At 38.0% G+C, this 22110-nt stretch overlaps 1 long non-coding RNA gene across 1 annotated transcript; it reads right to left on the reverse strand.

The window, feature by feature from the left end:
• Nucleotides 1-3628: 3628 nt before the first annotated feature.
• On the reverse strand, nucleotides 3629-14209 carry LOC107200095. The gene is made up of 4 exons (XR_001519492.1): nucleotides 13927-14209; nucleotides 11284-11376; nucleotides 6742-6784; nucleotides 3629-4169 (listed from the first exon to the last, which is right to left on the reverse strand). It is a non-coding gene; the product is annotated as an uncharacterized LOC107200095 (long non-coding RNA).
• Between the last annotated feature and the right edge of the window lie 7901 nt (nucleotides 14210-22110).

The raw sequence follows: 22110 nt of genomic DNA on the forward strand, positions 1-22110 counted from the left end.
GATTCTGTAATTCTATGGTTTAATGTGTGAGTGTTTAGGATGCTAATTTTCATCCCAATGTTCACTGCTATTTGCTCAATTCCTGATAACAACTTGCCATCAGTTCTCTGAGGCTTTATCACACTTTCAATTTTAAAATCCAAGTTATTTCATACAACAGGGTATTTCCTCTTGAGTTTTCATAATAGTATGGGGATGGGGGAATTCATGTTTAAAAAACTAAGTGTATTGAATTCCTCAAAGAAGATTTCTCTGTCTTGAATCAAGCATAATTTTCAGGAAAATATTGGTCAGCTGTGCAGACTAAAGGCTAAGATGTAAATTCAAACTACAAAATGCCTGCCTATAATTTAGTTAAATTTATATCACTATATTATTAATGATTTTTAAAATGTAGAATTTGCTGTATTTTCAGTGACATAAATTTGGGTAATGTAAATTACCCAAAAATTACCCAAAAATGAAAATTTTGGGTAAATTTGGCTTTGGGTAATGTTCTCGTTCTCATTGCAACTGTGCTATAACTCAAATATTGTAGAAAGGTGTTTGCCCTGGAATTGAGGACAAATATTTATTCACTTAAAAGAAATAATCTACTAAGAAACTCTTCAGGTTTTTTTTTGCATTCTCAGAGGTGAAATTCAGAGAAAATATATTCACATCATCCTTTCCCTTTCTGAAAAGGTATGAAATGGTTTCTTTGATAGAAACTGTGGGAAAAAACCTCCTTTTTAAACAGTTTCTAATCCTTCCCTACCCTGCAGGTATTCTAGAAATAGAGAAGAAATAGAAGGGGGAATGGTTGCATCAATATTGTTTTCTTTCCCCTCTGTACACTCTCCACCATGTGTTAAAACTATTGCAGCTAGAGGAAACAGTTTTTAGAAGAAAAATCCCGTTCAAATGAAGGAAAGGCTGGTGCTTGCTTCCTAGAAACAAGAAGACTACAATATGAAACCTTCCCAGAGCACGTGTCTACTGTACAGCTCAAATCCCCAGTACTTTCACTCTCAAAATAGGATTATTATATTGTAAAAATATTAGCTTTACACAAATGAATATTACACTGGCATTCCCCCCAGTTTGTTTGTGACAACTCCACAATCTGCAGACCAAATATCAAACCACTTTAACAGCAACTCCTGTGGAGTTTCATATGACCTAATTTATTTTCCATCTTTGCAATGAGTGTGAGATGCTGGTGATAAATCCCAAATGGAAACAGGTGGAGTTCCCCTTGTCCACATGAAAATGTACAATATACCCTCCTATTTTTTATGGTGGGTGGCTCATATGGCTGTTTTATGGAATAAGTTCTGTATTCAGTTTTCATGCAATCTGCCTGAGCTGAGTCCCTCTGAATTAAGGGGATGAATGTTCAAAGTTTAATTTAAAGCATGAAGAAACAATTGTAAGGTTTCACAATTAACTGACCTCAGTGAGGGGCAAAAGTTATGCTTCTTATATCTGCTGTACATAACATGCCTGGCTACTTCCCACAGAAATCAGAGATTTGTGATCAGATATCCAGGGTGGAGTTGATCCATGTGCCTGGAAAATGGTGCTTTTGGTAGAGGGCATGATTTTGAGTCCTTTTTTTTCACTTGTCCTGTGTTGAAAAGCCTGATATTGAGAAGCAGGAGGTTGCTTTCTGTGATTCAGAAGGGTGTGAGGAACAATAACAAGCAGCACTCCTTGGGATGGGAAAACTCCTCTCTTCCCTAGTGAGCAAGGAAGTCTCTCCACACCCAGCATTTCCCAGAGACCATTCACCACAGAGGGGAGCAAAAGAGGGCAGAGGAAACTGAACCCAGGATAGCGTGGGGATAAGATAAAGTGGGATAAAACACATGAAGTAATGTTTCTAAAGGTGTGTTCCTAAATCCTTGGGGACTACTTAAATGTGTATTGATTGGTGGTTCTTTGTCAGGGCACAGAGTTAAACGAGCAAGAATTCAAAATTAGATTTCCCTTAATATGTCTTGTGTGTAAAATGTCTGGTTTATGTATATTTTTATGCTATGACTGAAAAATGAGGAAGCAGAAAAAAGGTGTAAATTAAAGGGGATAGGGGAACTTGGCAGGAGTATATTTCTGCAAATTTCAGTAATTTCTGTGTTTTATGAGGTGTTTCTAGTCTCATATCTTACCCCAAACCAGGAAAACTCTAACTCCTCAACTCTCAAACAGAAATTACACCAGTGAGATGCCACCAGACCCACAATACCAAATTTTTACTTCAGGGCTCTGAGCAACACCACTGATATTTTGGTGGCTTAGCCTAAGAGTATTTGTTCCCAAGCTGCTGAAACTAATTTTGAACTAATTAGCTCAGCTGCTTTTCAAGTGGCTGATGATTCAGATTCCCTACACAAAAACAACACCTGACTGACTCAAAGTTCTTGGCATTCCCAATATTTTATTGTTTCCCTTCACTGAGGAGGCAAAACAAAGCTAGGCTGGTCACAAAGCCCAAATTATCTTGACAGATGAAGTCAAGCTCTGCCTAAGAGACTCACCAGGCTGTTTTGTCTGCCAGATATGGATCCAGTACAGTGGAAAACAGTGTAAAAGAAAGCTTTTGGACTTGGGAACAAGGAGGATATTCTGGGAAAAGCATAGGTTTTCCCCAGGAACATCAGCTAGATTACCCAAGCAACTTTTCAAAAAAAAGTGGTGGAATTGACCTAAAATTCACTCCTGAGGCAATAAGTGCACATTGGTATAAATGCACCAAGAGCCTCCAACCAGGAGTTGTGGGATTGTTAATTGTGGACATGTGTTTGGGGTGTCTGCCACTGCCTGGTGATCACACATGGAAGAGTGAGAAAAGAAAATATTTTCCCATAGACAGGAGCTTTGTGAAATCTCTCTGGATGGTCTCTCACAACTTACTAATGGCTCAGATTTGGGTTTGTTTCAGTTGGCACAGCGAAAACGTAAAACATTTTTAACCTTCTGTTCTCAAGAATAAGTTCAGAAGGGTGAAAAACATGAATCTGACTGAAATGTGATTTGAAAGAAATGCCATGTTTGATTTGTACTTCTTTTACAAGCTGAAATAAAGCGCTTCAGATATCAACATTTAAAGATCTTATTCCAACTGTGGTCAAAATAAACTAACTAGAAGTTTAGCCAGTAAAGAAACATGGGACACTTACTCCAATAATCATTCTTGATTCCTGTAAAACCTACGGGGATCCACAAGCTGTAATCCCATTTATTTACCTGTAATTCACCTCACAGGGTTCCCAGGGTGAGCATTACAGGGTGGGTTGTACAAAATCCCATTCAGATCAAGTCTTAAAAGCTCTCTTCCAATGGAATTATTTTAAAGGAAGAGGTACCTACAAGTGTCTGATCATCCAGAGAATATTTCCCCTGAAGAATTAAGTGGTTTTGAGCAACATGAAAGCAGTAAATCTTATGGTAAAATTAACTAAAACTCATTTTTTTCTGCTGAGCACTTGTATATTGAAGTGACCAGGCTAAGGTAAAACCTACAACTGCTTCCACCCCAAAACAAACAGTTAACAAAGAACACCCTCCCCCCCCCCCCCAAAATAATAATAATAAAAAAAAAACTCAACTTTTTTTTTCTTTTTAATTAACAGAAATGCAGCTGTAATGCAGGCTGGCTAAAGTTTTTACAAATAGGATTCTTAATTGTACAGGGGGTTTTTATTCTTGTTAAATGTAACTTGGTGTGATTTGAGGAGTGATGTACAAAATAGTTTTCAGCAAATAGAGTCTAAAAATGAAAAACAAAAAGGTAAAAAAATACTGATTTTCTAAGGAATTAGAGTCCATCTCTAGGGAAGCTTTCTTTATTGGTGATTATGCAGTTGATATCAGTTCTGCAGCTAAAAAATAAAAATAAACTATTACTTGCCTCATAAAATCATAAAACCAGAATGCCTCGTTGCAATTAAGATATTCATTAAGTGGCTTTTTCCCCCCCTCTTTGCCATTCAAGAAAATGCAAAAGAAGTTTTGATGAGAAAAGTCTTCCTTTGAAATTATTTTTGTAGCCTTTTATTTCAGCCCAGTGTGTGGGGTTGGCCTTCCTCGGCAGACAAGCACATTTCTGAATTTTCTCAGTTTTAGGACGCCCCAATAGAATTCTGCAAAGCTGATTTCTGTCTTAACCTCTCAGTTAGAGGCTTTTTCTGTAAAGGAAGAGGAACAACAATGTTATTTGGGATTTTTTAGCTGTTATCTGGGTTTTTTTAAAATATGATCAGAAGCAAACTGTGGTTTGTCAGCCTAATCAGACCTGGCATCTGCAGCTCCCCAGTTTGAAGCTTTACCAATGAATGCCATAAGTAACATAATTTCAGAGCTCTCTGCCAGCTGGTGAAATTCATTTTCTACTTCTAGAACAAGGAAAAAAAATTGGACTACATTAACAGTAATCTAGCCTTTGGAAGAGGTACTCCAGCTGTCAAAGGCAGATTTTCTAAAATAAAAGTTACTGGCCCATAGCTCAGACAATGCATTTGACAGGTTTATTGTAGCCAAACCGATGGAAATTAATTTGGAATTATTATCCTTATTTCAAAATTAATACAAATTTTAAATATCATCGGTTCGCATGATTTTTAAATTGGGGTGGTAGTTTTTTCTAGTTTGTTGAATTGTGCTGGAAGAACCCAGCAGTCTTTCTTGATTATCACTGTTCCTGGCAGCTGAATGAATCCTGAAAGTTTGCAGCAGTCTCAGCTCCTGCTTCACATTTCAAGAAAATATCCTGGAGTACAAAAAAAGCTCCAGCTGGACATTCAGTCCACACCCTTGTTTGATTGAGAAGATGTAATTTGTTTTCTGTTACAGAAGGGTTATTTGTTGATGGATGATTGAACACTGAATTCCTCTTGGCAAGAATCAGTTTCCAAACCTGAGCTGCTTTATAAGTTTTGAGCTATTTTTCTACAGATAAGTGAACTCTTCAGCTCGTAAAGGAATTGTCATGGATTGTCAAGTCATTACAAGAAATATTTTCTTAGTTTCATGAGGTGACTGAATGATTTTAATTTATTTTTTTCCCATGGCTCCTTTTGATGCTACTGACTCAGAATTTCGCAGTCCTTTCATAGATTAGAAATGAGCATTTTATATTTAATTGCCTTTTTCCTCCTGTACTGGCCAAAGAGTGGCATAAATCAAATTAATAGACTTTTGAAACAGTCTGTGCTAAAAGAAAGGGGTGACACCTACAAAACACAAAAGTAAGGTTCCTCTCCATTTCAAAACCTAAACATGGACAAACAGCTTTAATGTTGTTTTAATGTTCTTGGATAACATGATTATTTGTCAATTTTTGCAAGCATATCTCCAAAGGAGAAAATTCCCTGCAGATGTTTTCCAGTGTCTTTAAGTGGTGTTTATTAAATTTGATCACTTACTGGTTTTCTTCAAAATGAAGAACATTTTGTGTGATTTCATTTCCCATCTGAGATAACATCATGCATAACAATGTAGTGACACTTGATCTCCACTCTCATTGTGAAACATATTTTAAGTACATGGCAAGCAAAAATGTCTCCAGTTTCCCTTGCCACATGTATTTATTCCTGCCATTTAAAACATCTTTGGAATGCTATGAAAATATTTTGGTTTTATTTTAACTGTAAAAAAAATGAAAACAGAAACTTAGAATGAATCATGAAACATCCAAACAAATTTGTTCCCCTCCCTCTGCCATGCACAACAGCCTCAGCATTTTCTCATACTGACTTTTTTTATCATTAATTTCTTTCTGCAGCTCCAAACAAAACTGTTTGGATTATTATATTATAATAAAATCCAACCAATTCAGCATCTTTAATTCTGTAGCGACATTCTTTTGATTTCCCTGTTTTCTTTTTTTATCTCTCTAGAAATCTCAGTGAAAGAAAGAAGTTAATTTATCCAAATATTGTTGCCTTTTCAAGTGCAGTTATTTCTTGCCTGAATAAACAAACAAGTTTACACTATCCAGCAATGTGGATGTCTGGTCAAAATATTGAAATAATTTGGCATGCTAGTATATAATTCATTTCATCCAGGATTCTGTGAAACACATAAATGTGTCTTTTGTTGCAGAAGCATGCCAGATAATGCAAAGGCTTGCTGGGGTTAAGAACATATCAAATTTAGGCCTGTGCTTGCCCATCTCAGGCCCAGGTAATTCTGTTCCGTGGTTTCCAGGCAGAGAAATGCTTGTTCTAAGTTGAGAACACAGGGAAGAGTTTCATTCATATTTGGTATTGTATTAAACTCCTGTTTGCACCCATGACTATCGGGAGATCTTCCCTGAAACCACAGTCAAGTGGCCAGGCCAGGTTCAGGTTCATCACCCAGGATGGTGGTGGCTGATTTTGATGTCATTTGAGGTATCCTGTGTCTAGATTTGATCATGAGCTGATTGAGGAATGTATGTGAAACACTATCTGGCTGAACTTAATCAAATTCTGGCAAAAAGTACCAATTATCCCTTAAAAAAACCCAACTCGTATGAGCATTCAAGTGTGGAGCTTGCAGATGGCTCTTTAGACTAAAAAGTGAAGATTTAAATCAGTTTTGAGTAGTACAGAAGTGCTGCACATCCACATTGAGTATATGGACCTGTGAAAACTTACATTGTTTTGCTAAGGCAGTAATTTCTTTTCCTGTCATAATATAAGTTAGCAGTAATTAAATTAAATACCATTATAGTAGATGTTGCTTGAATCCATCAACATTTTTTCAGGGATTCCTTACCTGTTGTTTCAGGCAGTTTTATGAAGTGATGCTTCCTAGCAGACTGCAGATCAAAAAAGCACTGCGTAAGTAGGGCTTACAAACAAAAGAAAGAGCTACAAACAAAACAAAGCAGCATGGTTTCTGTTGGAGGGATATAAAATGATAAATCTGTTTGAATTCTGTCAGGCTAACTCGATAAAAAGCTGGAAGAGCTGTTCATGTTGTTTGTGAGTCACTGGTTGTGGACAGCACAGACCAAGGGGAGATGGGAGAGGGAATTCTGAAGAGACACAAGTGGTAACTGGTGACAAACATATGAATACATAATCTTACAGAGCGATAGTGAAATGAGGCTCTGGGTTGGAGACAATCCTCTGATTGTGTGGTATTTGTGACCATTTGTTTGGGAAAAGTGAAATGAGAGGAGTCTTTGCCTGAGTTTCTGTGTCATTTTTGACATTGCCCTTCTAGTGATGTATTTGTCTGGTGGTAAACTGCAGCAAAACCTCAGGGGACAAAATTCTTCCCAAGCACCAGGATAAAGTGCTTAAACTGGAAAATGTGTGGATTTGCATGGGGAGCTGGGGGGAGGGGGGTGTTGCAGCATGATTAATATGAATAAATACATATGCTGTAGTGGTATAAACCATATGAATTTGCTGATTCTCTAATCCTTAACTCAGATTATATTCCTTTTGAACATCAGCCCAGACCACTGGCTCAGTGATACTCAGCCACTGCCTCAGCAATTCTGGAGTTTACAGTCTGGCTCCAGTGGCCAGATGCAATCCAAACTCTGCTTAAGATTCCACTCTCTCTTGTCCCTCAGCCATAGCTGGCATAGAGACATTCTGGCATACTTCTTTATAGAACATTTATCATGTCTTAAAGCAGATTCCTTTTGCCATTTCAGTGGGGTAAAAATGCCCAAACAACATGATCTCCTGCCCCCCTTATAAAAAAAAAATCCCAAAAAATAACACAAGAAAGGGAAGAGTTCTTTTGATTTAATGGAATGCTTCAGGTTTACAACCATGTACATGAAAGCTGACCAAGATCTGTGTGACATGAGCAGGCATCTCAGCTCAGTAATAAGAAAACAATAGTTCTTTCTATTTGGATTTCTTTTTCTCCATAGAATTCCAATCTTGGTTCAGTTAAGACACCCTCCAGGGAACGCTCCAAAAGTGAACTTTAAAATGTAAGGGCAAGCACAACTATCAAAATTTCTGACAAGAAAGCTAAGCAGCTTGCTGATGATAGTGGGTGGGGGAAGGCAGTAAGAGATGTGTGATACCATGTTCAAATTGTATATCCAGTGCAAGCCAAAATATTATCTTTGTTCAGGGTTTAGGCTACAAAAAATATCAAGCACTACTTTCTCAGACATTTGTCTGATTTGGGATTTATTTCAATCCACTAAGCTTTGAAAGCATTTCCTTAAAATGTTAATACTGCTTTGACAATATAAAATCAACTTCCTACAAGCTGCCTGTTCCTGTAAAATTTCAATTGGTGTCTCTATATATACTTGAACTTACAAGAATGCATAATGAACGGAAAATCCTGTGGGAAAAGTGGATTCATTTCCCATCCCATTGCCTTAAAACACCTTTCTTTTCAAGCAAACCAAGTGTGCAGGCAGCTACACAAACACGTGGCTAGAATTTCCAGAATTCTGGAATTCTCAGACTGAATTCTGAGCATCTGATTGACTTCCTGGTGTAGTCAGGGAAAATCACAGCCTGTGGTGTCAGTTCTTTGTGGCTGAACATCTTCCACAGGAGCCACGGACAGGATTTCCTCTGCCAGGAGGTTTTACTTCCACAAATTTGTATTTCAGAAAGATGGGCACTTCTGAAAATGAGGGATGGAAAAAACTCCTATAATGCAGCATGTATTTGCTGAATTTCAAAGTGACAAAATAATAAAATTATTACTTTAGGAAATATTAAGCACAGTTCTCCTCCCCTCTACCTAACACTGGGATAAAGACAACTCTGATTTTAGGCACGTAACAAAAGGCAACTTTGAATGTTTTTTCATGTACGGAAATAGTTAATGAATCCAAGGGAAATTATTTATGTCTCGTATTATGCAAAGTCTGGCACGACATTAAGGAATTTTGGGATCTGTAAATTCATCCAGCCTTGGGTCAGCTTAGCTAGGCTGGGGCTATAGCAGCAGACATTTAGGTATTTCAGAGTTAACCATGCAAAACCACAGATCTGATGGTGGGTTTAGTTATATTACATAGCTAAGAGCAAGTATCCTCTCACAATTCCTATTAGCAGGCAGATTTGGGACTTTTGTCAATTTGTCCCACTTTTGTGCATGAGCAATAAAAATACAACTTCTAGGCTGCTCCTCTGCCCAGGAACTCTCCATGAGCACATCAGAAATGTAACACAGTGCACTTTTAGGCCACAAACTCCCATAAACATAGACAGGGGCAAATATAATTCATTTTTTCCTGTAGGAGGCATAAGGAAAGAAGAGCTGATATTTGTTCTGTGAGGAACAGCTGTTGTAACACCTCCCTGCCTCACTCATTTTTTTCTGCATCATCATCTTTCTGTTGTGCTTTTGATAGTTAACAAGTACAAAGGTGCTTTTATTACGGATTTTAAATACTCCTCAGGTTAAGTCTTCCTGTGTTGGGAACATCTGCCTTTGTGTTACTTTGTCATCAAAACAGGAATAAAAACACTGTGCTGAACATTGTACAAAGGTATTTTATAATTCATCTAAGAGATTGTCTAAAATTAATAAGGCAAGGTTAGGTGGAAGTGGACAAAATGCTGTTTTCTAAGATAATATTAAGGAAATTGTGCTGGAAATGACTAAAACTTTGTGATTCTGAGAATTGCTACTTTTTATACTGTTCAGTACATTCTCATTTCTCCTACATTTAAGGTGACTGCAATCTCTTCCCACTCTTATTCCTGTCCAGCTGAAACCTCTGGAAGTGTTCTGACAGGGAATAAGTCCAATACATCACCCCAAATTTAACAAGGAGAGATGTGTTTGTTTAAGCAGAGGTCACCCTTGGCTGTGACAGCAGCATGGCACATGTAATTCACTGTATTTTGCTTTCAAAGCAAACAAACCCAATTCTGGAAAACCTACCAAGAACTATTTTCATTTCATTTTGTAAGACATACAGGTACTTTGAAATTTCTTCCTGTTTTCAGATGGAACAAAATACATACTTGAAAGATTGAATGGTGTACAAAAAATAATCAAGGTTATTTCAAACACTGAAATTTTTAGCCCTTGGGACAGACACAGAGTTTTGTTTTATATGGTCAAAGATAAGAGAAACAAGTTCCTTCTTCAATAAGAAAATTAACATATTTGAAGTATTCAGATAAAAATATTTCAATATTTCCTATTTTTTAATGTTCACCTGGAAAATAAGTAATTATCAAAATTTTCTAAATTTGGTCAGTTGTTGTTTTTCTTATTTTTGCTGGACATTTAAGATAGTGAAATATAATCATATTCTCAATTGCTGCAGAATTTCTGATGTGACTAGAAAGAAAAGCTCTGATCTTATGATAAAACAAGGATTTGAATAAGATCTGGCTTAAGTATCTTGTCTCTTGCTTTTGAGAGAAGGAGTTGGTTTTGAATTATTTGTCTCAATATTTTAGAACTCACTTTATATTTAAGACATTCAAAAATTAAGAAATGAAACAGAACTTTTTGGACTGGTCACATTTTAGGACTTACCATAAGCTTAGTTTGCATGAAATAAATAAAAAATACAAAGCAAAACTTGTTGAAAATCAAGTTTAAGTTGGGTCTTTGGAATACAAGGGTGTAAGAAAACTGTTTAAGAGATTTTATTCTTGAGTTGTTAAAAAAGACTATTCTCCAATACAGTCACGGGTGTCTATGGAACAGCAGTTTCTTGCTCCATCAGAAAGGAAAGTAATGAAAGCACAGGATAATTCTGTCCTATCACTTGGCACAGCATCAGTTGTGCTCATTCTTCTATCACAGCTTTTGAAACCAGGGAGGCAGCAGCTATCTGGGCAGGAAACACTAACTCAGCAAGGAAGCTTTCCAATCAAATATTGAATATCTGCACTTAAGACAAGCTCCATAAGATTCCCTGCCTTGGAAGTGCAATCCTCACCAGAAAGTTTCTTCTCCCTGGGGTGGTGGAGTTTGCTCTTCACTGCTCCTAATTCACATCTGCGCTTTTCCTTGTGCAATATGGGGATGATGAAGACTCTTCCTCTCAGACATTCCACACATACCCATATGAATAAAAATAACACGATGGAGCCTTTATTTAGGTCCTGCCAGCCCCAAGACTGATTTATGGAGTGTTGCTGTGTAAGTCACCTGAGCATTTGTTGTGTTGCTGCATCCTCTCCAGAGCCATAAAGGCCAATTCAGCTCTTTTATACACAAATATCACAGTTCACATATTATTTATGAAGTCTTAGGAGGACGTTTTGGCAAGTGCATTTGGCTTGCAGTTGGGAAATCTGTGGTACAACTGCTTAAACTGCATTTGGCTTTCTTTGAGTAGAGTAACATCATTACCTGCATTGCCGGGGTCTCCTTCCAGAGCTTCACATGTGGGGCAGTGACATCACCTGGGCTGTGTAAAACTTGCACCTCATCTGCTGAATCATTCTGGAATCAGAAACAGAGCTTTAATGTAAAACTCTCAATTACACATCATTTGCCTCCACACATTACCAGAGAGGAGGCGTCTTCTAGGGTTGCTCCTGATGATCTCCTGGAATGTTTAAAACACCTTGCACTGCAGGAGGACAAACCCTTAGCACTTCATCCTCATGGTGCTTTATCACCTAAGAGCATTAAAGATTATTTAAGAACAGGTCTGTTGGAGGAGAGTGATCCAGATATTTAGGCTTCTAAACTTGTGTTAGCCTGTAGTTTTGTTAATTCCTCCCTGTGAGGGTGGGCATGCCCTGGCACAGGGTGCCCAGAGCAGCTGTGGCTGCCCCATCCCTGGAAGTGCCCAAGGCCAGATTGGATGGAGCTAAGAAATACCTGGGATAGTGGAAGGTGGACATTTGGTATTGAAAGAAGATCAAAACTGGTGAGAGTCCTTTGCTGTTGTAAGAGGTTTATGACTTTCAGGGCCCATACACAGAAAATTCTGGCTAACTGCAAATGTGGTTTGGTCTGTAAAATGCACAGGTCTCGCTCTGGTTTTAATTTTGAGGGTGTAACTGAAAGCAATTCTTGGGATTTCAATAGGATTAAGGCCAAGGAAGAAAGCAAATGAGAACAGACTGTGAGCCATATTGTTACAAATCTGTTGTTTAATGTCTCATCTGGATCACTTCCAATGAGCTTCCCTTTCTTTGGAAAAAAGAATAGGGAAAGGGAAAGCTGAAGGCAGGAGTGGTGGGATCAGCATCAAAGGCCTACCAGGGTCAATGAATCCTGTTAATTAATTAATTGGTTACAATCAATATTTAAGCTTCTTATTTCTTTAAAAAGAAAAAAGGTGACTTCACTGCTTTCACCTTAATTTAACACCAGCAGCAGTAATACAAATATTTTATGTGAGATATTTTGTAAGTTTTCCTCCCTTCATGTGTATGATTTGTTGTTTCTCTACTTCTGGAGGTTCTGCATTTTTAAGTAAGGATCTTCAGACCTGCTGTGCTACTCTTCTATTGAATTTTTGATCATAGAAAAAGCAGAAATTCAGGCCTGTCAACAGTTTTGTAGTTCTTCAGCAAAAGCTAATAAATATGATTGCTGTTGCTGGTTACAGGTCCATAGGCAGATAAGATATCAAACTCTTCTATTACATCACCCTGTGGTTACAGTTAGAAACAAAACATTCCATGTTGTGGTTTGCTTTCATTTATGCAATGAGAGCTCCATTGTGCATTGTGAACTCTTCATTTTCACATTAGCTTTGTTACTATGAAACTCTCAACAAATAATAACAATAAAATGTATTTCTCTCAACAAATGTGATAGCAATAAAACCATAGTCCTGTTGACAAGGTTATGTCCTTTTTTTTGACTAATCTAGGTCTAGACAACTGACTAGCACTAAGACACTTTCCAATGGACTGTCACAGTCTTCATTTGATCCAATAGCTCAAGGGTTTGGTGCAGATAAGAATAATTATCATATTTGTTAAATATTTGCTGATACAGTTATATTTCTTTGCTTTCTTACCCTTAATTATGCAAGAAACTCATAACTCCACTCCATTATTTCCTCCTTCCTCTATATTCTCTTGAAGCTGCAGAGACAATATTGAGACAAAAAAAGCCAAATATATGTGGAGATAAAGCTTATTGGTGATTGTTTTGTTAACAAACTCATGGTTGCAAGCTTGTCAGCCTGTTTCTGATGAGAACAGAATTTAGAAGAGTTTGTAAGAATATTCCATTTTTGCCACTAATATTTGTCAGATCAGTGGGACACACTTTCATTTTCTGATTCTGGAAGGCCCAATAAAACAGTCTTGCCCACTATTTCATCTGCATTCAAGTGCATTTTCATATTGTTTCTTGGTTTTTTTTAAATTTATGCAATAATCTCTCACTTCAGCAAGGGAACACTATGGTTGGATTATTTTCCCCAGCAAATATATTTATTAATTTTCCACTGAAAGTGCAGGGAGGGAAGCAGCTATTGGAGAAAAATGACAGGTAAACCCTGATCTTTTTTGTAAGTCTGTCTTTGTAGAAGAAATACCATGAGGAGAAACTACAGAGTCAGCCAGGATGAATTGGGTTGGGCAAGTTCCAGTGGAACAATCTGGAAAAAAAAGGCAACACAGGCAAGAATGTGTTGAATCTGGATGTACCCCACGTTTATGTAAGCACACAGAAAACTGCTGGATGTGAGGATAATTGATGTCACAGTGATATAGAGAACATCCTTGAATTTCTGCATGTTTAGCTGTATTTACCCCAGTTATCTTGCAGTGCTGCAACTTTTCATGAAACAAATGCAAACCTCTGCAGGCAAATGTTCTGCTCACCCCTATCCTCAGCTCAGGGCTTTCAACAACCAAAAACCTTCTGGCAGGATCCTAGCACAAATCTACTGATGTGATGAGCCAATGAGAGGTGCATAGAACTTGCATAAGAAAATAAAAATATAGTAAAATATAGAAAAATAATAGAAATACAGAAAACACAGAAAAATACCCTGAGCTTTTGGAAGCCAAGGAAATTTACCTGGATCTATTCAGTTGTGTTCACAAGCCATGGTTCATGCAGTGAGAGTTTGGTTTCTCCTGGAGTTGGGTGGTTTAGTGCTGCTCAGCTCAGAGGAGGACTGGGATATTTTCACAGGACAGGGTCTCCCACAGGAGGCAAGAGGAGTTTTTCCCCTCAGGAACGTTCCTCCAAAGGGCTGCTCTAGACTGTGGAGCAAAGCAGAGTCTGGGTTTGTCTATCTGCAAACACACAGACCAGACAAGAGGCTGAGAGGCCAAATTCTGCCATCCCCTGGGAGCCCTCCCAGCAACCACAACCACTGGGATTTATAATTTATAATCCCAGAGACTGCTGAATTGTAGAACAGATCTAATCATGCATCAATGTGACCAAAACACTGTAAATGGTAAATTCCAGAGCTCCCTGTCAGACTGCTAAGCCTCTAATCTTGATCTTATCTTTAACCTAGGCCAATGTTTGGTAAATATGAGCTGCTGGCCACTTTCACAGACTCTTTTTCCTAATCATCTCTGTGCCTTTCATGACAATGGGAATGTGGAGGGGGAAAAAAAACCAAGATATTTTCACTCTCAGCAAAAAATCCAAACTGTTCTCATCATATCTGCCAAGATAAGAAAGAGAGATGGAAGGTGACACTCAAGGCCTTGAAATTGTTTCAGGTAGAACTTCCATGGTAGGTTAATTGTAAGGATAAACCCAGTGATAAGTTGTTTTCTCAGAGTGTTCTGATCTAGTTTTTCCTGTCCTTACAGCACTGTTTTGCCACTTAAAGTAAAATTGATGTTTCTACACTAAAATTTAGCTTTGACATAGGATCTTTTTACAAAGACCATTGGAAAGACAGAAGTCCTACACTGTTTTCACCTACTACAAAAATGTCTGCCTATAAATATAATTATCACTAAAGTTCAAGCTTTGATATTAAGAAATTTCAAGTCTGTGTGATTTAGACCCCTGAGCCATTTGGAAAATAGGACCACTTTTATTCAGATTCCAGTTATTTTCTGTTTATTTTCTTCCAGTGGAGGAGAACAACTTTTTTACTGAATTCCTAGAATTTTTTGCTGTGGACCTCTGATGTTGGAACAGCTGACTTGTCATGGTGAGAAAAATGAATTCTTAAGGTAAAGATGTGGACTCCTGCCCCTCTTTGTAAAGCATTTTAGAAAAGCAGGGCCTTTATTTATGGTACTTCAGTTAAGAATTGATGAGTGACATGGCATAAAGTAATTTCACCTGGGATGCTTTTCTAGACAGAACATGACTTTTCCTATCTCCGTTCCTGCAGCTGCAGGAGGGTTTTTTTATACTACAGAATACAGTGTATTCTGATTCCAAGCTCTGATGGAATATTCTTATTTCTTTCTGGGCTCTAAAAGCATGTATAAAACTTATTTTTTTCCAAATGCTCAACATCAGAAATTCAAACAATTCACAGCACGTGGCAGCCTAAACCCAACTTTTTTCCAGGCCTGCATGAAACATTTGTTTGATCAGAGAGATGCATTCATAACATGTTGGAGGTAAGGACATTTCCATGGAACAATGCTGTCCACAGCTTGCAGGGTGTGCATTTATTCCATGAATCCAGCTGACAGCTCTGTATAATTTCATCATTTAGCTGACAGAGCTAAAGACATCAGCCAGAGAAGGGGAAGGGAATGTCTGGCTCCTCCAACAGCAGATTGATTAATGTGTCAAAGGGAGAGGAAACAAATATTGAAAAGATCAGGGGCACTGGTGAGCTGTGTGCCAGAGAGGGGGACCTGCCCAATCTGTCCCACTGCCAGCATTTTTACATCAGTGCTCACAGGTCAGCTCTGCACTTAGAATTCCTAAAACTGAGGCAGCATTTGGAAAAGTCTGTGCCATACTCACTGACATAAATGCACCCACCCATCCAGACTCTCACAGCTCAGGAGGGATGACATCAGCTGAAGGTTTACACAATCATGGCTTGGGTTGGAAGGGACCTTAAATCCCATCCAGTGCCACCCCTGCCATGGGCAGGGACACCTTCTACTATTCCCAGGCTGCTCCAAGCCACATCCAGCCTGGCCTTGGGCACTTCCAGGGATCCAGGGACAGCCACAGCTGCTCTGGGCACCCTGTGCCAGGGCCTGCCCACCCTCACTCAGTTAAAGAATTTCTTCCCCAAATCCAATCTAAATCTCCTCTCTGTCAGTTTGAAGCCATTCCCTCCTCCCCCTCACAGGCTGGTGTAAATTGTCTGTCTCCATCTTTCTCCCAATTAGATAGGATGGGCAAAACTGTTCTGCAGGAATCCAATGAGACTCCACTCTGCTGAATTTAGAACTATGGAAGTTTCCACTTTTTTTTTTTTTTTTTTTTTTTTTTTTTTTTTTTTTTNGTGTTGTTAAATTGAGCAGATAAATGGCCAAAATTCTTATGAACAATATGGTTTTCTGATATATTTTTTGTTCATTGTCTAATTGACCAAAATAACACCTGTCAAAATACTTTTCCTTCTGGCGAAAACTGTTACTTCCTATGAAAACATGACTCTTCAGGAGTCATTCATTTTCCAGAATATCAAGCTATTCTTGTATTAGATATTCTGTTTCTACATGTTACATAATTGAAAAAAATTTACAAAGGAATAAAAAAAGATTACTTCTCATAATATTTTCTTTTGAAGTCAGACCTAAAATTCCTGCTAATTCAGATGTTTTCTGTTGTAGCTGTAACAAATAACCATTGAATATAAACACTTTTTGGAACTAAATTTTGCTTCAGCTCAGTCAGTAACCCTTGATTGTAACGTGCTATGCAAGCATTCTGAAAAAACAGCTGAATTAGGAGATTTGAAGGAATGGTAATTTGCTGACAATTAAATGTACTATCTTCAGCAATTGTTAAAAAAACCAACTAATTCTGCTAATTTGCAGCAGATAAAACTATGATTTCGTAAATAAACAATGAACAATAAATAATTATTAATTTTTAAATTATTAATTTTTAAACAATTAATAATTAGTAATTAATAGTTAATGTATACTATATAATAGATGATAAATTAATGTTGTCTCTAAAGCAGCACAAATAGGGAATGTCATTAGGTACAGCTGATTCTGACCCTGGTATTAAAGCCACGCTCTTGGTGAATTGAGGACACAATTATTGGATTATTTAGGTATAAACTGACTTGCTTTAAAGCAACAACTGAACAAAAGCTCCCCCCTGACAAAGCTGTTCCTGAGGTTTCTGACCACCAGCAGTATCTGGATTCCTGGAGGATGGTAGGACCTCACCAAGAACACCCTGAGTGCTGCAGATCTCCTTTAAGATACAAGGAACCTTTTCTTTCCCCTTCACAGACAGTCAGATCCTTTAACAGGTGTCTTATGCCTTGTCCTTTTACTTCTTTGGAGGACAAATAAATACTACTAAACTCTGACCCAATGACCCTGGGTCAGCTGGGAAGGAATAATAAAAACAAAGAGGTTATGCCTGGCTCTTTTCCTGCCAAATCTCCTTGGAGACCGTTCTTTCTTCCAAGGTTTAATTGATATTTTCATTTAAGCCTTTTACCTTGCTGTAAGATAATCACACTCTTTTCTGCTTCCCAGGGGAGTTCTGGGAAAGTCACCACCTTCCTCACAGTCTCTAAAGCCCAGTGGTGCTCCCACCTCCTTTTAGTAATTGACAGAATCTGAGAGTTTTCCTTACATTCCTTGAACTTTTAGTTCCCTCTGCCACCTCTAAAGCACCTTTCTTAGGATGTGTTCATCTCCACAAGACATGGCACAAACTTTGTGCATTTTTTACAAGAGATCCTGCCTGGTCTACTCTGACATCTTTTAAAGAAGCATTATTAACAGTTTGAGAACAAAAAAAAATCAAAATTAGACAATTCATCATAAATCAAAAATTTTGTCAAAACCAAAGTCTATTTTCTGTGGGTCAGATTTTCAAGCTAATGTAAACTAATTAAGTGAGAAAATTTTTCTAAAAGATGTGATCCTATTCAATAACTTGTAAATATTATTGAGTATTGTAATTGTTATTGAGTGTAATTGGAGTATTTTTAAACTAATGATCCATCTAATAGAATCAGGATAACTTAGTGTTATTGCACAATTAAAAAAAAACCTTTAGAAAATTATTTCATAACTGCAATTGCTTTAGTTTTGCATTTATTTTTTTTCAAAGTGAGAAGTGGTTTCCCATTCTAGGTTTGAAACAAAGAAGTTGTGTACAGCCATATGAAATATTTTGAAGTTGACACTTTAATACTGTCTTTAAAATATTGATCTTCCATTAGCTTATTTTTCAATGTCAATGTTGCCCTTTTCTAATTCATCCACTCTCTTCTAAATTACCTTGAAGTTTTAATTTCCTTTCTCACTTCTAATTCCCATATCCCTCTTCTCAATTTATACCAGAGCCTGAATCCAATGACCTGAATATACTCAAATTTTCTCCACCACTATCAACATCAGTTGGATTTGCCATACTTTTAAAGCAATGAATGGAAGTACAAAATAAATATTTTGTGCTTACATAACAGCTAATTTTATTTCTATCAATTATTGAATAGAAGAACTAATTCATAGGGCCTGAGAAATCTCAGCTCAGAAAAATATATTATTTAACCAAGGATTTTTTTAAACAAACTATCTCTTGACAAAACTCCTTGCAGGCTATTTGTTAAACACATTTTTAAGGAACATCTTGTTTTGCTGCACATTTTTTGGACACAGACTGGGAGATCCCTGGGGCTTCAGTATCTCCACACACTGAGTAGCTTTGAAAATAATATTTGTGAAGAGAATTCAGACTTGTAAGTGACACCATGTGTTTTATAATGCAACTGAAGTAATGAGTACCTTGAAATTATCCCTAAAGGAATTCTAGTGCATTGGTGAAGTGAAGAGAAGGAATGTCATAGGTGTCTTTATGTAAAACATAGCTTTTATTCCCTTCCCTGTTCCTTTGGATTTCCAGCCTTTTCCAACAACTTCTAAGAATATTGGCTTATAACAAAAATATGCTTTGTGTTAATATGTGAGGAATTTAGGTCACTGAGCATTGTTCATTTTTGTCTGGCCCTTGAATTACATGAGGTTTCCAATAGCCACTGCAGCTAATGAAAGTTGTTTCTGTTTTCATACCAACTTGCAGACAAACAAATGCCAGGGAAAATCTGCAGGACTTCTGTTTGCTGGATTGCCAGGCCTAGGAGGAAAATGTGCTGATAACTGATAGCAGGAGTTCTGTCCTACAGGGAAATTAAATTATGATTCATTAACTGATTGACTGATTGATAGATTTGTAATACATTCTTCTCTCCAGAAAACAGATGTGGTAGAATTCTTCATGCTAATTGCTTTGTTCTTAGATGTTAAAGTAGGAAAATGGAGTCTGGCAAAGCTGAGAAAGTAAAGTTATTAAGTTTTTGGCTGAAACTAGGCAAGAACTGTGGAGAAAACGTTGATCTATTGGAATGGGTATCCTGAACCAAGAAGGTGGCCTTGAGGCAGTTGTGTTAGGAGAATATTTGCTCAGATTGACACTTTCTGGAAGGGTTGAAACTGCTTCTTCTTTGTTTTTTTTAACCGGTTACAAAGGCCTTCTTTCACAATTGGCACTGCTTCTAATGCAGGACACACAAACGAAACCAATACAGTGCCCACATAAAAAACAGGCTTCAAAAGACCCTCATAGTGTATTTTACACCCAGATGACAGAAATTGGGGAGATTTGGGCCAGAAATCTTCTACAACATTGTTGAAAGGAAGGAAGTTGATGTGCTGGAGTGGTCACATCTGCCCATAGAGGATGATGTGCTGCAATTCCAACATTAAATATGAGGAGCTGGGAGCCTTTTCCCCAAAATGATGCAGTTGGCAAGTAATAGGAAAAGGGAAAAATGTAAAGTCAAAGGCTGAAAAGTAGGAAACCCAGAAGCTGAAGTTTCCCACATGAATCCAGTTTCTACCTCTTCTGCATGGGCTCTGGGGGAGCTGTTTTCCTCTCTTCCCCTCACAAGATTTCTGCACAATTCTGTGCACAGCCCAGACAGATTGGGATGGCTCCACTTGGTTTAATTAGCAACTGTTCAATAATTCTTCCTTCTGCTCATTGTGTGGCCCTTTTACTGCGTGCTGGTCAAAGCCACATCTGAAAACAATGCTATCCATTTTCTCCTGAGATTTATTAAGGGATATGTCAGTGGAGAGGAACCACTTCACAAACATTTCATTTTCACAGTGCAGTATTATAGCCATTCCCACAGTGAAAATCACAAACCACAGGACAGACACAGAGATTGACTAGCCACTCATTTTTGGTGCCAAATTTAATACAGGCAGGATCTGGATTTTGTTGTTTGTTTTTTGGGTTGTTATTTTATTTTATTTTTTTCAAATATTTTGACAGATGTGGAGCACTCCCAGTAAAATCCCTACCACCTTCAGTTGTCACCACGAGAGTGCAGTTGTTTTGTGGGTCACATCCAGGAACGCCAGTCTAGACAAACAAAATGCAGAACAGCCCATCAGCAGCTGACCTAGGAAAAGTTCAGCTTCAGGGAGTTGTCCAGCACCACACTGAAAGTCTGGAGCATGTTATTGTCTCATCCCTTTCCCCAAGGCAGGATTCAGCTGCACAAGTCATAAGACCAGAACTTGGAGGAACTTTTGAAATCAAAAGGCTTCTTAAGATTTTATCTTTATTTTCTCCAAAGTCTCTGCTCAGAACATGGAGTAAAAACAACAGAGTTTCAGCATTTAGCAACAAGTACTGTTTGATGTGTTTGGATTTAAGCATTTTGATTTTTTTTATTAATTCTTTTTGTAGTAAAGGACTTCCCAAGAGATCTTCCATGCTCTTTGAATGATATCTACCTGAATAGAAAGAGCAAAGAAGTTGTCATTGTCTTTTGTCGAATGAAGAATATTGTGCATTTATTTAAAATCAGAACTGCAGAAAACCGAGAAGACTATCAGGTTTCAAGGGAATTGAACTTTTCTTTAGTGATCTTGGCATTTGTAACCAGTTTTCCTGAGGTTTTGCCTCATTTGCCTTTTCATCTCTGTAGGTAACACTGCCGTCATGTCATGACTCTCGTTCTTTCCCAGAGCAGGCCCATTCTTTGTTCAAAATGACACAGCAGTTTTAGGAACTGTACCCTAAAATCCATGCACAAAAGCCTGAATTAAGATTACGTGGGAAACGATAATTGCACCATTTCCCAGCTTTCATCTGCATGCCTTGTCAGATCTAATTTTACCCTGTGTGTGTGTGTGTGCATGTGTGTGCACGAGGGAGAGAAAAAGGCCACAAAACAAGGGAGGGAGACCCTCCAGAAGTGATGTGGAAGTGGTTCTAGTCCATGGGCATCTGATGGCAGGAAAGAAAACCTCTGGGAGCTGAGTGGAGCTGCAAAATCCAGAGCTCAGAGCTCAGCTGCTCACTCTGGAGGCAGAGGAGGGAGCCTTGAGCAGGGAGATGTCTGCTCTGCAGGGACCAGGGCCCCTGGGGCACGCTTTCCTGGCAATTTTTATATATAAATATCAATAATATATAAATATATCTATAATTTAAGGTGGCCTTGCAAGTTCTGGGAAGGAAATGTGACATTCAAGTGTGGGACTTCCTGCTCCCACACCTGGGAGCTGTATTCCAGTTTCCAATAAACCTTTCTCTTTTCCTGACTCATTTATCCCAGCTTTTTTGTCTCTCAACTTACTCATTCAAGCCTAATTTTCTCCTCATTGCCTCAGTCTTCTTGTTTAGGTAGTGCATGTTCTTCCTGACTCATAATCCATTTTTTCCCCTTGTTTTATTTATATTTTATATGTTTATATATTTATATTTTATATTTATATTTTATATGTGGTCACCCTTCCAGCCACCTGAGCACTCTGCATTCCCAGTGGCTCCCTCTTGGATATGTCCCATCCTTGTCCAGCTCCAGTTCACAACAACCCAAAGATCTTTCAGCTTTATGCAATCCCAAGCTTTTCATAGGCAGGACTAATAGGATGTTCACAGAGCCTGAAGTGCTCTTTTGCTGAGAGGAAATGTCTCTTTTCCTGTGCAGGAATCTGATGCTGGTCATGTTGAGCTGTATTTGTAATTCTTTAAACTTGGTTAAATCTGGCTGTGTCTTACTGGGAATGATCAGGACAGGCACATCTGGCCTTCAGTGGTGTC

Source organism: Parus major, chromosome 1 (genome assembly GCF_001522545.3).
Source record: "Parus major isolate Abel chromosome 1, Parus_major1.1, whole genome shotgun sequence".
In the NCBI taxonomy this organism is placed as follows: Eukaryota; Metazoa; Chordata; class Aves; order Passeriformes; family Paridae; genus Parus; species Parus major.